The sequence below is a fragment of the Eumetopias jubatus genome, unplaced genomic scaffold (assembly GCF_037043125.1).
Source record: "Eumetopias jubatus isolate StellerSeaLion01/CBP00866 unplaced genomic scaffold, mEumJub1_p1.0 scaffold_8, whole genome shotgun sequence".
Classification (NCBI taxonomy): Eukaryota; Metazoa; Chordata; class Mammalia; order Carnivora; family Otariidae; genus Eumetopias; species Eumetopias jubatus.
In genome coordinates, this window is record NW_028274814.1 from 83,629,241 (window position 1) to 83,642,473 (window position 13,233).

Consider the following 13,233-nt stretch of genomic DNA (forward strand, 5'->3'; position numbering starts at 1 on the left):
CTGGAGAGAACTCATGTATAATGTATAAATTTGTGACCCTTTGGGAATGGTGTTCTTGGATCTCATATCTTCTGGGAACTCCTCATAATCTTTAGATACTTTCCTTCAGGGCCCAGAAAGCATAAATACTCAATGGGATCAAGTGTTGATGAATTTTATATGGCACTGTGAATAATACTAAGAAAAGCATTCAATACATAAGTAAATTGTAGGAATGGGGAAATTTAATATACTAGCCTAAAAATCTGGGGAAAAAAGCCCTAAAGCCATTTACAAAGTTGCTATAAACAGATAAGAAAAACCATCATAGATCGTGGGATAGAAGGAGATTCATTCAGAGAGGAATGGAATGTCAGTGTGGTTTGTTCAGCACGATGATAAAAGAGTCAAATATTAAAGCAGAGATACTTTGTCTGAATAAATCTGTTTAATAGCTTCCAAAAAAGTGTTTTATTTTTCAGTGTTTTTGGCAAACTGACTTAAGACTCAAACGGGTGAAAAGAATTGATATATCTAAAGTTTAAAGGCCATATTTCCATTAGATATGTTTTAACCCATTTCCTCCTGTTTTTACCATTATGTTATTAACCTTCTTTTTTCTAACTTTTAAATTGTGATTTAAAGGAAATCATGAAAAAAGACAGAATACAATGAAAATTTAGTATTAAAAACATTACTTTTTCAAAGTTTCGCTAGTATTCACAATATCTAACCTAGGTCTGACTTCTAATGGCTTTGTAATGTGACCTTGTTAATTTTTGTACAGTGCATGTTGGGGGGATGGTTGGTGTGTGTATCTGTTGAAGCTGGGCAAAGAAATAATCTGACATAGTAAAACCGTGATTTAGATGTTTTAGATATAAGCATTCCTACAGTTGTTGTCATTGGAGTAATTTGTGTAAATGAAGCAAAATTTATAATTCATTGCTTCATAATTATGTGAATGTAAAAGAAATGTGGAGGAAAAACGACAGTCCTTTCTTCTATTCACTCAATTATTAACATGACTGACAAAAGATTTTATTTTTTATCTTAGAATCCTCCTATAAATACCTCTAGGTATAACTGGAAACAAATTTTATTGGTACTTGTATATTTATTTTTATTTATATGTCTTTGAAATAATAATGTATGTTTTAGAGATTGGAAATAATTATATTGATATTCTCAAAACAGAAAACATTTTCTATCTGGGGCCCATAACTAAACCTTAATTATTTGATGTGTTTGATATGAAGATACTGAGGAAAGAAATCTTCCTTAGAATCATTAATTTAAAAAAAAAAGCACTTAAAGTTGCCCTATAATCAGTGGTAGAGATTGTACCTTTCAGAGGACAATTTAGGAAAAAATACTCTTTCAAACTTAATCCTGATCTCCAGTTTGATAGCTGTGCAAAACAGAACAATCTGTCTCACTTAATTTATGCTAACTATAGTTATCTATAGTTAATATTTATTTAGTTACTTGTTAACCAAATATTTGAATATTCTTATGATAGGGAAATACATGCCTTCTAAAATTTTGTCAACACGATTATGTGATTCACTGTGTTTGAAATTCACAAAAATACTCTTCATCTCTTTTAGGCCATGCTGACTCCAAATTGTTCATCTTTTCAGTCAGTATTTTAGACAAAGAATAAAATGTTAAGTGTAAAGCATAGAAGCAGATGGAGAGAAATTTTATGGTAAACATTTTCTTATAATTTTTATTTACTAATATTACTAATTTACATATTATTAATTTTAAGATTATTACTAATTTAAAAGTTTTAATCTTTTAATTTTGATTTACTAATTTACTTCTTTTAATTTTTTCCCTAAGCTCACTATTCTATTTCTTTTTTTTAAGATTTATTTATTCATTTGAGAGAGAGAAAGAGACAGAGAGCAGGGGGAAGGGCAGAGGGAGAGGGAGAGAAGCAGACTCCATGCTGAGTGTGCAGAGCCTGATGACGTGGGACTTGATCCCAGGATCCTGAGATCATGACCTGAGCGAAAATCAAGATTATCTGACTCAGATATCTTATTTCTAAAAACCATAACATCTCTAGCTTTCCATAAAGCTTTGTCTTTATCTTTCTACCTGTTCATGCATTTTCGGAAACCTTATTTATACATTTCTATCTGCTTCTATATCCATTACTCTCATTTTAAAATTTTTTTCATTTTTCAGAATCATAACTTTTAAAGGAAAGCTGCACTTTTTTATCACACATACCAACATTACCAGACTGTTCCTGCTGATTTTGTTTGGGAGTACAACATGGGAAGAGTAGGGATGATAACAGAGATTGATGGGATGGGAATACTACTAAGGACAGAAAATAAAATCATTCATGATATTTCATATTCACTTCTCTGAAACGGTATCTCGTTAGCCATGAAAGAAATGACAGAAGAATCAGGCATTGGAATTTGATTAGTTGAGTAAAATGGTAAAGTTATAGTAACCCTGTTTATTGACAATGATAAGGTGTGTGGGTATTTTATGAAAACCATTTTCTGATGTACTTTTAATGACAATAATCATTTTGGTTCTAGAATGCAAACATTTTTTTTAAAGATTTTATTTATTTATTTGACACAGAGAGAGAGAGCACAAGTAGGCAGAGCAGCAGGCAGAGGGAGAGGGAGAAGCAGGCTCTCCGCTGAGCAGGGAGCCCGATGTGGGGCTTGATCCCAGGACCCTGGGATCATGACCTGAGCTGAAGGCAGTCACTTAACCAACTGAGCCGCCCAGGTGCCCATAGAATGCAAACCTCTTAATTGCATTGGAAATGGAAACCTTATCAACTCTTGCATAAAATCAAGAAAGAAGCATTTTTCCATGCTTATAAGTCCCTCTAATTCCCCTCTGATATTTCCTCTTATATAAAAATAGTCAGCAATTGCTATCATCAGTATTCTCTGGTAGAACTGCATTAAAGATGAAATTCTCTGTCAGATACTCTGGAAATGTAAACTACAGTTTTTCCTGGCATATCCATCTTCAAAACATGAATGAGCATTATGTTATTCTATCTGAAATATCACTTTGCTAACTTTAAACATTTAATCACTGTTATTTTTTCCATTGGGATCATCAATTTCTTTTTTCCTTTCTTTTCTGTTTAGACCTGGAAAAGTAGAGGACAGTAATGGGAAACCACACACAAGCAATAGTGTTTATCCTGGCAGGTTTGACTGATGATCCACAATTGAAAATTGTGTTTTTGTCTTCCTGCTTCTCACCTACTTGCTGAGCGTCACTGGCAATCTGACCATCATCACACTTACCCTGGTGGATACTCATCTCAAGACCCCCATGTATTTTTTCCTTTGGAATTTTTCCTTCTTAGAAATTTCCTATACTACTACATGCATCCCTAAATTGTTGGTTACTATGGCAACTGGAGACAAAACCATTTCCTTTAATTGTTGTGTAACTCAAGTGTTTTTTGCCTTCCTTCTTGGTGCATCTGACTTTTACTTGCTGGCTGCCATGTCCTATGACCGCTATGTTGCCATCTGTAAGCCCCTGCATTACACAACCATCATGAACAGCAAGATCTGCATACAACTTGTCTTCTGTTATTGGCTTGCTGGATTCTTTACCATCTTTGTACCTCTCCTCCTAGGCCTAAATCTTGATTTCTGTGCCTCCAACATTGTTGATCATTACTACTGTGATACAACTCCCCTGCTGCAGATCTCCTGCTCAGACACACAGCTATTAGAGACAATGGGATACATCTCTGCTTTGGTGACACTCATAGTCACATTGATAATGGTGATAAAATCATATACTTATATTGCCTTAGCAATCCTAAAAATCCCTTCAACTAATCAGAGGAAAAAAACTTTTTCAACATGTTCTTCTCACATGATTGTGATATCCCTTTCTTAGGGCAACTGCATCTTCATGTATGTTAAACCATCAGTCAGACAAAGAATATCTTTTTCCAAAGGAATTGCAGTGCTTAATACTTCCGTGGCTCCACTTTTGAATCCTTTCATCTATACTTTGCAGAACCAGCAAGTGAAGAAAGCCTTCATGAATATGGTACACAAAATTGTTTCTTTCTCAACCAAATGAATGTTCTGTTGCATTTTATATACTGGAAATGAGCAAAGAAGTCTCATATAACACCAGTGTATTCAGTAGTAGTTTTCAGTACATAGTTCCTCTTTTTGTTTTCTTTATCCCTATGATACTCATCCTAATCTCTTTCAAGTTTTATTCACAAAAATCTTTGTTCCACAGAAGTTAATGTCCCTATATTCTTCATTAGATATATCTTTTCTCACATCTCACTTCCCTTTCCTCTAGATATAGGAAGGAAATTGAGCCCCATTTTTCAATCTCTTTTGTCTTTAATTTCTAATTACTTAAGACTGTAAAATGTTGTTTAATTTGAATTACATTTGATGTAACACACACAATTCAAAGGTTATTACTATCTTTATTTGTGATCAAGTTTATTTCTTAAACACAGTGTGTTGGGATTAATGTAGAGCATGAAATCATCCATAATACCTGGCTTGCTAAAATGTAACACAGAGGCCACTGGGGACCAGCGAGGATTTTGGAATGCTGAGGTCTGCGTGACCACTCTGCCATTGGAATGCCGTGGGTTCCTTCCCTGAAGCTTTCTTAGCCCAAACAGCTAATCTGTGATCTGAGATGTATGCATTGTCCCTCAGGCTATGTTTAGTAGAACATGTAGATTAGCGTATCTTATCTTTCCCTTGAACAAATCCTTCCAGTTTCAGTAAGACCCCTTGTCACACATCACGTGCTTGAGAAACAGTGATAAGGATTTGTGATTATCCTGAAGGACCAATAAAAACAGGAGCAAAGAGTAGTGAAAAGAAGGTCCTTATGTTCATAGCAGCAATGTCCACAATAGCCAAACTATGGAAAGAGCCGAGATGCCCTTCAACAGATGAATGGATAGAGAAGGTGTGGTCCATATATACAATGGAATATTACTCAGCCGTCAGAAAGGATGAATACTCAACTTTTACATCAACATGGATAGGACTGGAGGAGATTACGCTAAGTGAAATAAGTCAAGCAGAGAAAGTCAATTATCACATGGTTTCACTTATTTGTGGAACATGAGGAATGGCGTGGAGGACATCAGGAGAAGGAAGGGAAAAATGAAGAAGGGGAATTGGAGGGAGAGATGAACCATGAGAGACTATGGACTCGAAGAAACAAACTGAGGGTTTTAGAGGGGAGGGGGTGGGGGGATGGTTTAGCCTAGTGATGGGTATTAAGGAGGGCACGTATTGCATGGAGCACTGGGTGTTATACGAAAACAATGGATCATGGATCACTACATCAAAAACTAATGTTGTATTGTATGGTGACTAACATAACATAATAAAATTAAATTAAATTAAGAAGAAAAAAAAGAAGAGCAAAGGGTCTTCATCTCTGAGCTTTGACCCCCTTGCCTTCTCCTCTCTTTCCCAGCAAAGTTTGGAGTAATCTTTCATCCATCAGTACAGGGGTTGCTGGCCATTCCCGGCAACAGTGAGTTTATTTGCTTAATTACTCATTTAATGTACTTAAAATTATATTCATTTATATTTTTATAATATAATTTGTTGGCAATAATTGTGTTTAAAGTAATTAAAATAAATTTAACAGAGATTAGCCATCAGTGGTGATGCTCATCTTTGAATTGTTTGTCGATTAAAACTGTGATTGTTTTGCTAAAGTATGTTCTATAGGGACTAGTTATCTAGAAGAAAACATTTCTGAATGATACTATCTTAAGGCACAGAATAAAAATATAGGCAGGAGGATGACTACATACAATATATAATTGACCGGACAATATATATATATATATATATATATATATATATATATATATATATATAAACCATATTGAGACAGTCTAATACAGTTGACCCTTGAACAACATAGCAGTTGGGGCCCTGCCCCCTTGCAAAGTAAAATCCATGTATAACTTTTTGCTCTCCAAAAACTTAACTGCTAATAGACTACTATTGATAGGAGGGCTTTACTGATAACATAACCAGTCTATTAACACCTACTTTGTGTGTTATATGTATTATATCTTGTTTTCTTACAATAAAATAAGCTAGAGAAAAGAAAATGTTATTAAGAAAATCATAAAAAATACATTTACAGTACTGTATGTATTTATTAAAAAAATCCACATGTAAGTGGAACTGTGCAAGTCAAACCTGTGTTGTACAAGAGTCAACTGTACAAGTATAACCTAAACTAGGGCTGTCTCAATATTCTGATTATTTTGATCCTGTTAATGTGCCAAATACAGTGAGTTTGCTTAAAACGTGTTGTCCAAGTTAAACCACTAATTTATTATTGAGCTATTCTGAAAAACTTCTCATATATTTTAAGATGTCTGTCACTTACAAGTTATTTATCACAGATTCTCTAAATCTTTATAAGGGTCTAGCACTTCTAAACTAAGACTTTCCCATTCCTACTTCTTCCTTCTCCCAAAGAGATTACAGGTGCATCACCTGCCTTCTCTGTTGTTTGTCTATGACATATCACCTTATAGCATGTCTACTAGAACTGCTATGTTTGGCCTCCAAATCCTGACTCCCCAGAGAGTTTACCACTGTTGGATTTTGCTTTTGTTTTTGCTTCTGTTTTTGTTAAATTGGTCTTTAACAAGTAATGTAATTTTTAAATACAGGTACAACTTATTTCTTGAGAGAGATTCCACCTGAAATGTTGAAATGCTTTACCGGAAATGCTTCCAGCTTTGCTGCTTTAGTGATATAGGCCAGACAACAAATATGATATAAAAATAAGAACCATATTTTGTTGACTACCCACTAAGTGCTTGCACTGCTAGGTGTTTGATAAAAATCACATGATTATGGAAACAATATTGTAATATAATTATTATTAGCATTATGTATAGTAGTGAAAGAAGGTTCAAAGAGACTAAGATCGTTTTGAAAGATACACAGCTAAAATGATTAGTGAAAATTTAAACTCAGGAAAGCTTAGTTTTAATTACTCCAACTAAAGATCTTGTTATCTATTAAATATTTATCTTAAGCTTATTCTCCAGATATTATGGAACTGTCTGGTAGATGTCTGGCATTTATTTTCTTAACATAATGAGTGTGCTGAATGATGACTAAAAGAGTATTAGTAGTATCACTTTTATGCTGCTTGCCATTATCCTTCCCTAAAATTCCCACATTTTTGACTTGCTAATATTTGCTTGTCTCAAAATTTATAAGCTGTCCTGAGCCCTCTAAGTATTCAACTAAAATATCACCTTTCTGGGGCACCTGGGTGGCTCAGTCAGTAAAGCATCTGCCTTTGACTCAGGTCATGATCCTGGATTCCTGGGATCAAGCCCCCCACCAAACCCCCATCAAACCCCCAAACAGTCCGCCATCAAGCCCTACATTGAGCCCAGCATCCACCTCCCTGCTCATCAAGGATCCTGCTTCTCCCTCTCCCTCTGCCTGCCACTACTCCTGATTGGGCCCTTTCTCTCCCTCTCTCTCTCTCTGTCAAATAAGTAAATAATATCTTCTAAGAAAAGAAAATATCACCTTTCTTAGAACATTATCTATTTTTTGAAAGCAGACAAAATCATTCAATTCTCTGGGCAACTTCATCCTCCATACATTATTTTTTTAGTAACTCAATGGCATCTATCTTACAAAGATCATTCTAATTTGCTAGTAGATTTGCTCATAAAAACAGTTGTTTTTAATTAATTTTTCCAAAATAAATTCTAATAGGAATGGATTTCTCCATCTGATTAAGCTAACAATCTTGCTTTTGTTCTTTCATCAAATTAATCTTCCTAAATTTAAATAAAACCCTATGATTAAGAGACCCTTATATGTAACTCAAAAGAATTTATGGAAGCTACCATGCTTTGTCTCAGCAAACATATCTCACATTTTGGTCAATTGAATCCTTTATCTTCTGAAAAAAAAATTTTATTTACATATTTCCTATATAAATACAACAGTAATATTTTTATTAAGTTGAAAAATAATTTAAGGTTAAATTGAACATTAATGTATGAAAGGGTACAGATAATTGTCCCATAAAAAATAAGTGCTAGACAGACTGTGGCCTTTTCTTAAAATCACAAACGTCATTTCCTAAATTTTAGAATACATTTCCCATCCTTAAGGCTTCCTTTTCCCCAAAGATAGCATAATTGGAATATTCAGACTGTCTAACAAATTTCTACTCATTTTTTTCCATTGGTTTGTCATAATGTGAAATTTTTAGTTACAGATTCCATCTTCTTAAATTTTATTTACTTAGATTATTTTTATATTTCATTTATGATACTATTTACTGAAAGCTAAGTTTCCACTGTGATCAGAATACTTGGAATATTCTCTTCCTAATAAATGTCTGTCTCATTGCTTGTTTTCCAATCTGAACTTAGAAAGCATCAACCTTTGCCTACATTTAGCTATTATTGCCATCACTCCTTTATTACTTCACATTTTCTCCTCAACCCTCTCACTGGTAATCTACCATTCACTAACTACTGTTTCAAACTCCTCCTATCCAGAGTCATGAGCCATCTTTTTTTTTTTTTGATCATTTTAATATATCTCAGCAATATTTGACACAATTGATTGCTGCTTTCTATTTAATATAATTTATTAGCCCTGGTTAAATGAAACATTATTTTGTGGGCTTCTCTGACCATATTGGCAGTCCTTCCTCATTTTTTTAAAATTTTGTTGCTGGTTTCTCCTGTGATTGATTCCTAAATAGCAGAAGCCGCAATGCTCCAAACTCCATCTGAACCCCTTCTCTTTGTTGTCTTTGCACTCTACGCACTTTCCCTAATGTTGCATCACACCTAATTCCAAATTGTGTGTGTGTGTGTGTGTGTGTGTGTGTGTGTGTGTGTGTAGAATAGCTACAGATGTTCCAGTTGTTGACAAATGCCAAAATATAGATTGAAGATTCTCAGAAAACACAAGCAGGAAAGAAACCCCAAACCGGGCTTGTATATTTCTAAATCGATGAAAAACCAAGGCAAAAGATAATCTTAAGCAATGAAGGGAAAAAATACATCACTTACATATAAACTAGAACAATTAGGCCTGATCTCATCAGAAGCAATGCAAGCAGAAAGACAATAGTCTAGAATTCTACATACAAAAATGGAAGTGAAATAAAAATTTTCTCAGAAACTAAAACTGAGAGAATATGTTGCCAATATACCTATCCCACAAGAATGTTTTTTTAAGGTTTTATTTATTTGTCGGAGAGAGAGAACACACACAAAACAGGAGAAGCAGCAGGCAGAGGGAGAAGCAGACTCCTTGGTGAGCAAGGAGCCTGATGTGGGACTCCATCCTAGGACTCTGGGATCCTGACCTGAGCTGAAGGTAGATGCTTAACCGACTGAGCCACCCAGGCATCCCTCCCACAAGAAATGTTAAAGGATTTCCCTCCAGCAAAAACAAAATGATATAAGTTAAAAACTTGAAATCTCTCAAAGAACAAAGAGCTTCAAAAATAGAATAAAGGAAGATAAAATATAATCTGTGTTCTCACCTGAACTACTCTAAAATATAAGTGACTAAAACAATGATGGTAATAATGTATTGGGTGTTAATAGTAAAATGAAATGGATGGCAAAATGCATAAGAGAAATTCTTAATCTCAGGAAACAAACTGAGGGTTGCTGGAGTGGAGGGGGGTGGGAGGGATGGGGTGGCTGGGTGATAGACATTTGGGAGGATATGTGCTATGGTGAGCGCTGTGAATTATGTTAAGACTGTTGAACCACAGATCTGTACCTCTGAAACAAATAATACATTATATGTTTAAAAAAAGAAGATAGTAGGGAGGGAAAAAGGAAGGGGGGAAATCGGAGGGGGAGACGAACCATGAGAGACTATGGACTCTGAGAAACAAACTGAGGGTTGTAGAAGGGAGGTGGGTGGGGGATGAGTTAGCCTGGTGATGGGTGTTAAAGAGGGCATGTACTTCATGGAGCACTGGGTGTTATACGCAAACAATGAATCATGGAACACTACATCAAAAACTAATGATGTAATGTATGGTGATTAACGTAACATAATAAAATAAAAAAAGTGCATAAGGGAAAAGAGGGATGGATTAGGGATATAGGATCATAACTTGCTTAAACTTCAAGTGTTATAAATTTTTTGCAGTACACAGAATATTTTGAAATATATGTTCTAAACCATGGCACAAATGGTAAAAAAGAATTTTTAAATTATTGAAATACTTGCAAATAAAGAATACTCTTTAAGATTTTATTTATTTATATATTATTTATTTATTTATTTTTTATTTGTGAGATAGAGAGAGGGCAGCAGGCAGAGGGAGAAGCAGGCTCCCTGCTGAGCAAGGAGCCCAGTGGGGGACTTGATCCCAGGACCCTGGTATCATGACCTGAGCCAAAGGCAGATGCTTAGCCAACTGAGGCACTTCTGGGTCCCAAGAATACTCTTAATATACTATTAGGCTGGAAGTCATGAGGCTAAATATTAAAATTTATGGACATGGGCCTATAGTGACATAAATAAATGTAGAAGGAAAAATTCCTCCTTATGGAAGAATTCCAAAAATATATAGAGATACAGATTTTTCCAGGAAATAGAGCTTATTAACCTTCTTACTTTCTTAGATGTGAGCTATTTTAGTGCCTTGCTTCCTAGAAGAAATTTTAGACAGGAAAAATAAAGCTTTTTTTTTTTAACTGCAAAACTTTACCTTAACCAAGTTGTTAATGAAAATATTAACAGTTGTGAAGAATGTTGATATCATGTACCCCAGATATGATTTGATGAGAAGGTGCTTTATCATTCTTATATACTTCCCCTAAATACAGAACCCTAATTTACTTCTTTAAAAAAGAGAGACAAATCCAAATTGAGAAACACTTTTAAAATTGCTTTGCAAGTACTCATTCAAACAAACAACAACATGAACAGCAAGAGAAGACAGAGAAATACTGAAAGACCAGATAAGACCTAAGTGAGTGAATGCAATATAGTATCCTGGATTAGAGCCTATAAGAAGAAAAGGAAATTAGTGAGAAAACTAATGAAATACAAATAAATCCAGAACTTTAGTTAATAGTCCTGCACCAAGACCTGTTCTTTCTTTTTTATGTCTTTTTATTTTGATAATAATATACGGATGGGAGGTTGGGATGAGGGGCAAAATAGATGAGAAGGTGATTAACAGGTACATACTTCCACTTATAAAATAAATAAGTCACAAAAATGGAAAGTACAACATAGGGAACATAGTCAATGATATTGTAATAATGTATGATGACAGATGGTGACTACACTTAAACATGGTGAGCTTTGAGTTATGTATAGAATTGTCAAAACACTATGTTGTACACCTGAAACTAACATAATGTTGCATGTCTATATGCTTCAGTAATAAAAATTAAAAATAAATGAATACATTTTTAAATAATATACTGATAACACAAGATATTTACATTTGCAGATACTGGGTAAAATTTTCTCGAATAAAATAGTTTATTGAAAAACAACCTGTCCTAAAACATTAAAACACACACACACACACACACACACACACACACACACAATTTGTGTCATTAGAGAGCAAAAATAGCCAGGATTTCGAAAGCTGTGGTCTTTGAGAAAATTATACTGACTGAGAGGATGCCATATATTCTATAATTTTTCTATTAGCTTCTTGCTCTTTCTAATATAATGAATGGTAAATTTCCCAGCAGAAAATGGCAGTCATTTGCTCTCTTCTCTCATGTAAGGAGAGAAATAAATTGGAACCCACATCTATCAATACCAACCAGGGCTTATCTTGGATAGAAAAGATCCTGTATAAAAGGGAACTGAAGATTAATGAGCCTCATATTTTGTGGGTTTTTTCTCCAAACATTTGATGAATCCTAAGTGGCAAGCAATAGCAGCCTGAGACCATGAGTACAAAGCTGCAGATAACTGTTGAAGAATCCAAGAGGGAATTCCTGTTGTCTCCTAGTCTCTGCAGACAAATATTTGACATTTATGATTTGTTGAAGTGGAGGAGCCTGGGTCAATACCTAAGCTTTTACCTGAGACCACTGAAATCTTACACCTTATTCTTATCATTTCTCAAAAAGCATGGAACACAGATTTGAATAATCTTTGTCCTTGATTTGGTCAAGGTTGTCTCCTTTTAATGTGTGCCAGAATGAATGAAATCCTCCTTGTAGGAATAAATCATCATCCATGCCATTAACATTTGAATATAGTTTTGAGTATACAATAAAAAATTCGCAAGCATATCAGAGGGAGGTTCAAATGATCAAAACCATGAACATAACAGAAATAGAAAAAGACCAGAGAAGATCTACATATATTTAGCACACAGTCTGTAAAATAACTAGAACTAATACTTTCATTAAAAAGCTAAGAAATTAACAACTTAAGTAATTGGTATTGGGAGTTTAAGAAATACTTATTCACCAATCTACAGATTCAATCTCTATGAAAATGCAATCCTTATCAAAATACCAATAGCTTTTTGACAGACTAGAACAAATAATCCTAAAATTTGTATGGAATCACAAAAAACTCCAAAAAGCTAAAGCAGTCTTCAGAAAGAAGAACAAAGTTGGAGTTATCACAAATCCAGATTTCAAGATACACTACCAAGCTATAGGAATCAAAACAGCATGGTACAGGCACAAACAGACACATAGATCAATAGAATCGGAGCAAGAGCTTGGAAACACATCCACACTTATATCGACAATTAATCTATGACAAAGAAGGCAAAAATATACAATGGGGAAAGAGAATCTTTTCAACGAATGGTGCTGTCTAAACTGGACAACTACATGCCAAAGAATGAAGCTGGACCACCTACACTATACACAAAAAAAATCTCAAAATGAGGAAGCGAGGGAGGAGGGAGAAAAGATTCTCAACATGGGTTAAAGATCTAAATGTGGAAGCTGAAACCATAAAACTCCTGAAAGACATCTCTTGGGCATTGTCCTTAGCAACCTATTTATGGATATGTCTCCTTAGGCCAGGGAAACAAAAGCCAAAATAAACTATTTGGACTACACCAAAATAAAAAGCTTTGCACAGCAAAGGAAACCATCAACAAAACAAAAGGACAGCCTATGAATAGAAGGAGATATTTGCAAAGGATACATCCAATAAGGTGTTAATAACACCAATATGTACAGAATTCATAAAACTT

The 13,233-nt window shown here is 34.5% G+C and overlaps 1 pseudogene; it reads left to right on the forward strand.

Moving 5' to 3' along the window:
• The first annotated feature begins 3,090 nt into the window (after positions 1-3,090).
• On the forward strand, positions 3,091-4,080 carry LOC148163762 (olfactory receptor 6C74-like; annotated as a pseudogene).
• The last annotated feature ends 9,153 nt before the right edge of the window (positions 4,081-13,233 follow it).